This window comes from Equus asinus, chromosome 8 (assembly GCF_041296235.1).
Source record: "Equus asinus isolate D_3611 breed Donkey chromosome 8, EquAss-T2T_v2, whole genome shotgun sequence".
Classification (NCBI taxonomy): Eukaryota; Metazoa; Chordata; class Mammalia; order Perissodactyla; family Equidae; genus Equus; species Equus asinus.
In genome coordinates, this window is record NC_091797.1 from 94490110 (window position 1) to 94495818 (window position 5709).

Here is a 5709-nt window from a genome sequence, read left to right on the forward strand (position 1 = left end):
GGGGGTGAGAAGGGTGATTACGTCTCAAGAACCCACACTAGTGGCCACTGCTTGCCATCCCCTGGCTCCTCTCCTGCAACTGCTTCCTCTCTCAGGTGAGGACAAGTCCCAAAGGCCCGGCTCATGGATGTCTAGACACACACTCCAGTCCAGATCCCTTCTGTCCCCTTCCCCAAGCACGTGATTCCTCAGGCCACTGAGGGCTCATTGCTGAGATTCTCCCCCTCACAGGGCCCAGGTCTCAGGGGCTCTGTCCCAGTTGCCTTCCTCTTCTGTGTCCTGGAGCTGGGATCGAGTTAGCCTGACTCAAAAAAGTGAACACCTGACTCTCATACAAGTAGAGAATGAACCATGTAAAATATTCTATTCAACTCATACGTTAGTGAGGAGACAGGCAAATGGTAATAGTTTGTCAAAGAGCATAGCAAAATTCAAAGTACTCACATTCCACCAGGAATAAGACCTTTGGAGCAAAGTTTTTGATTGTTGGAGATGCACTGCTTAATCTCTAACAAGGGAGGGATCAAATAAGATGAAAGAATCTGTGTCTTTCCCAGAAGGGGACCTGCATCCATGGAGCAGGGATGCAGGAACTGCCTCTCATGGGCTTTGGTTCCCCTGTGACACAATTGTGGGTCTGGGCATGGACACTAGGGGGCGCTCAGTGCTCATTCCGGAGGTTCCTGAGGCTGATCACAGCTGGGACCAGCCACCTGGCACTGCCTGGTGCCCTCTGCTCGGGGCTCACAGCTGTGAACTCCCCAGCCCCTGGCCATGCTTAGGCAGTGGGACCTGACACAAGGCCAGTGAGAGATCAGAAAGCGGGGGCTCTGCTTTGCATGTGTGGCCCCTCCCTCTCTCAGAGTATGAAGAGGGGATGGGAGAGATTTGGGGGAAGCTCTGCTTCGGCTGTGGGGCCACAGAAGGCAGGACTCGGTGAAGATCTCCACCATGGCCTGGTCCCCTCTCCTCCTCACCCTCATCGCTCTCTGCACAGGTGACTAGATATGGGGACAAGGGAAGTGGCCGTGGGAAGATGAGTGGGACCCTGCTTTCTCCCTTTGTCTCTAGTCCCTGCAATCACCATCTCTGTGTCTCTCTCATTTCCAGGATCCTGGGCCCAGTCTGTGACTCAGCCCGCCTCAGTGTCTGGGACCCTGGGCCAGACAGTCACCATCTCCTGCTCTGGAAGCAGCAGCAACATTGGTGGTTATGGTGTTGGCTGGTTCCAACAGATCCAAGGAAAAGCCCCCAAAACCGTCATCTATGCTAATAACAAACGACCCTCAGGGGTCCCAGATCGATTTTCTGGCTCCAAGTCTGGCAACACAGCCACCCTGACCATCTCTGGGCTCCAGGCTGAGGACGAGGGCGATTATTACTGTGGTACCCATGACAGCAGCAGTAGTAGTGACACAGTGCTGCAGGCCCGTGGGGAAGTAAGACAAATACCTGCTGTCCCCTTAGCCATGGGACTTCCCTGTGCAGCCCCCACTCCTCGGCCATGTCAGCTGCTTCCTATGTTTGTGTGGCCCAAAGCAGTTCTGATACTCGGTCCAGGGAACTTAGTCTAGAGGATGTGTCCTTATCATCTCAACTTCTGCCCCCAATGCTTGTCCTTGGTTTCAATCCATTGTCTGTATTTCTCAAATCGAGCAGACATTCCTGGACACTGTGGCAGGCTGCCCTGGGGACAGAGTCCACCGGGGGTGTGTGAGTCTGCCAGGGCTGCCATAACATAACGTCACAGATGGGGTGGCTTAACCAACAGAAATGTGTATTCTCACATTTCTGCAGGCTGAAGGTTCAGGATCAAGGTGATGGCAGGTTTGGTTTCTCTTTGGCTCGCAGATGGCTGCCTTCTCACTGTGTCCTCACAGGGACTTTTCTCTGTGCACTCACTCCTGGTTTCTCCTACTCTGCTTATAAAGACACCAGCCCTACTTGTTAGGGCACCACCCTTATGACTTCATTTACCTTAATTACCCGCGTCAATGCCTTATCTCCAAAGACAGTCAGAATAGGGTTAGGATCTCACATAGGATTTTGCTGGACATGGTTCAGTCCATAACAGCGAGTCAGGACAGAACCAGTGACTCAGAGTGCAGCTGTGTTTGACTCAGGCTAGTTGACTCTCCTGATTACGTGCATCCACACCATTTACTGAACACCTACTATGGGTCAGACTCGGGTGTAGGGGCTCAGGATAGTAGGTGGACAAGACAGGAAGGGTCTCCATGCTCAGGGTGGTGACACTGCCTGGGGGAAGAGAGAGTACACACAAGCAAAATATACTGTACAGGTAAGCTGTGCCGGGAGAGTGAGGAGGGGTAAGCTTGGTGGGGTGGAGATGGGAACATTAGAAGAGTTGTCAGGGGATCAACAGAATCTGATTATGAGGCCCAGGTGCTGCATAGAAAATGAAGGAGAAGCAGGTTTGAATGTAGGTAGGGACTAGGTGGGAAGTGTGGATGATACAAATGGCAGACTATGAGTCCTGGTTAACCCGTGAAGCAGGTGGGATAGAGAAGAAAATTCAGATTCCCCATGTCTTGGAGGAAGGAGGTAGTGAAGGATGGGGCTGGGAAAAAGAGGAACTGAGGCTGGGCTCTTGGGAACAGCGTGGGGTGGGGGTGAGTCAATAAACTGAGACAACGTGATTGCCCTGGCCACTTGAGACAGGATTATTTGAAGCTCACATTTTCAAGAGATATCATCAGCTCTCACAAATGGGACTACTCATTAGGAATTCTAGGAATGCACATCTCTAGCTTACTCTCGTCTTACATTTGATGAAAACTTCACCTGTGCCTGTTAAATTTCAGCGTATTGTTAGAGGAACAGAACATGAAGGATGAACTCAGTCCCCTCGCTCTCAATGCTGCCCCCATATTAGAAACTTTCCATTTTGTAAAAGCTGGAAAATGACACTTGCTACAAGATTACTTAATCTGAACATCAGGAGCAGGATTCTGTAATCGGTTTGCGTTTAAATGCTTCCAAGTGTTATGTTATGCAAAAAGGGTTGATAATACCTACTTGGCTTCTTTTCTCATTTTCTTGACGAAGAAAATTGGCCAACAAAACAGGACAGGCTGAAGTGGCTGAGAGCTGGCTCCAGATGGGACCTCAGGCCTCAGAGCAGGGGATCTGCTCTCCCACTGGGCAGGATCAAGGCAGATGGGTCCACACATCCTGATCCTAGACATCCCCTGTGGGGGCTGGAAGGCTGTGCTGGGAAGCAGGTGTTAGGAAGGGGTCATGTCCCAGGCGAGCAGAGTCTAGTAGGAGAAATCAAGAACTCTACTAGAAACCAAAATGTGGTGGACACACCTACAGAAGACAACATCACAGGACAGTGATGAGGAGGACTAAGGCCATGCTTTACACTAGAATAAGGAGAAAATAGTGAGATATTTTGCTAAAATGTGTATTTCATGCTACTGCTGATTATTAAGTTCATTAAAAAAATATGACTTTCGGGGCTGGTTCTGTGACCAAGCGGTTAAGTTTGTGCACTCCGCTGCAGGCGGCCCAGTGTTTTGTTGATTTGAGTCCTGGGTGCAGACATGGCACTGCTCATCAAACCACGCTGAGGCAGCATCCCACATGCCACAACTAGAAGGACCCACAACGAAGAATATACAATTATGTACTGGGGGGCTTTGGGGAGAAAAAGGAAAAAAATAAAATCTTTAAAAGAAATATGACTTTCCAGAAGTTCAGTCAGTCCCTTCATTGGTTAAACACGTATGAGCTAAAGTGAGTGGGAAGCTGCACTGAGCCAGGCACAGGGACCCCCATCATGCAGGAGAGAACCTTGTCCTGCAAGGGCTCACAGCCTGGGTGCTTAATTTAACAGCCTTTGGTCTGGAAAATTCTCTCAGAGGAAGGAGGAACAGAGGGAAACTGCGGTCCTGCATTAGAACCATTAAGTTCAGGCTACAAAGTTTGGGCTGTGATATGAGGCAGCCCAGCGGCCCCATTTCAGAAGAAACAACTGTAAGCAGGGCTGAGGATGCTGACTGATTCTCTGTGATTCTCTGTCCCTCTGCAATGAGCACCTGAGTATCCAGGCTGATTTCCCACATGAATCAAAAATGCCTCTGCAGTTCCAGGCATCACATCCACACAAAAACCCTCTGAAATAGAGAGACTTGCCCTTCCTGGTCCATTGATCATGAAATCCAGCTTTCACAAGGACTGGACTAGATCACTCACATTGTCATCCAACTCCATCGTGGTGAACAGAGAGGGAATTGTCTGATTGGTTTAGGTGACACAGGGGCTATCCAGTTGTATCTGGGGTCAATCACAAGCCAGCTGCATGGCTAGGAGACTTGGAGGCCAAATAGGAGAAGAAAGTGGTGGAAGTTTTACCAAATAGACCTCCAAAATTGCATGACTCTTCTCTCCAGCCTCATTGTGAGTTCAGGTTGGGACATGTACAGTGGACACAGGGATATAGGCAAGAAATAAGGTCCAGGCTGTTCCCATCTCAGAAAGGTTCAGGTGGGCTGCCTGACGTTTCTGACATTTATGCAAGAGATCTATTCCAGGCCAAGAGACACTCAGTCCCACACATGAAGCATTGATCTGAAATTCAAGCAGTCTCATGAGATGTGGAAAGAAACAAAAAAACTTTATCACGATGTCTTCCTCTTCCAAGACATAGTAAGAAAGTAAAGACGGTTCAAGAGACCTCATTCTGGCCACGTCCAAAGCTCATCTGGGCACCTCTCCCCACCTGTCCCTCTCTCGGGTGAGGACCAGACTCAGGAGCCAGTATATCAACCAGTACCTTGTCCACACACTGCATATGGGGCTACTTCTGATCCCAAAATATAGCAACTGCTCCTTCACTCACCTCTGTGTCATCTCTGAGAGTCTTCATGTCACAGGGTCTAGGTCACAGGGTGCAAGATCAGTCGCCTGACTCTAAATCTTCTGTGCCCATCCAGGACACAAAGCCATCTATTAAGAGCCACAGTTGAACTCTCTTTGTTTTCCCAAACTTGGACTCTCCTTGTCAGTGTCCTTCTGGAATGCTCTTCGTTTGTCTAGTAATATCATCTTATGTCCTCAGACCTAGAATCATTGATTTTCCCAAATTCTATTCTCTCTTATGTTCTCATCTCTTTCCCACCAGTCGGCTAATGATCCAAACAACCATCTTCAGGCCATTGTCACAAAAATGTGTGTGTGGGGGGTGGATTTCTAGAAAAATATAGTGTTTGTTAGAAAACAAATGTTTTAGTATCTCCTGGTAATGACTTCAGAACTCAGGAAAAGTGATTCCACAGCTTGCAGATTCCAGACCTCAGTCACCACAACATAAGCACATGAGGTGGAAGAATCCTTTCAGACGTCTCAGTGAATAACTCCCCAAAGTGTCAGGGAAACACTTTCAAAAAGTTAAACATATAGAGTATGATGTGTCAAAAATTGTGTTCAACTCATATTTTACTCAGAAGACCAGTGCTAGAGTAAAAAATTTAAAGAGTACTTTTAGAGGGGCCCTGAGCTAACATCTTCCTGTATTTTGCATGAGGGATGCTGCCACAGCATGGCTTGATGAGCAGTATGTAGGTCCATGCCTGTGATCCAAACCCATGAACCTGGGGGCTGAAGAGCAGCATGTGAATGTAACAACTGCGCCACTCGACCAGACCCCAAATATAATAGTTTTTAAATAAAACTACTTTTATT

At 48.4% G+C, this 5709-nt stretch overlaps 1 long non-coding RNA gene across 1 annotated transcript; it reads left to right on the forward strand.

Annotated features, from left to right (window-relative positions):
• Nucleotides 1-742: 742 nt before the first annotated feature.
• LOC123287928 (uncharacterized) lies at nucleotides 743-1195 on the forward strand. The gene is made up of 2 exons (XR_011505577.1): nucleotides 743-997; nucleotides 1111-1195. It is a non-coding gene; the product is annotated as an uncharacterized lncRNA (long non-coding RNA).
• Nucleotides 1196-5709: the final 4514 nt, after the last annotated feature.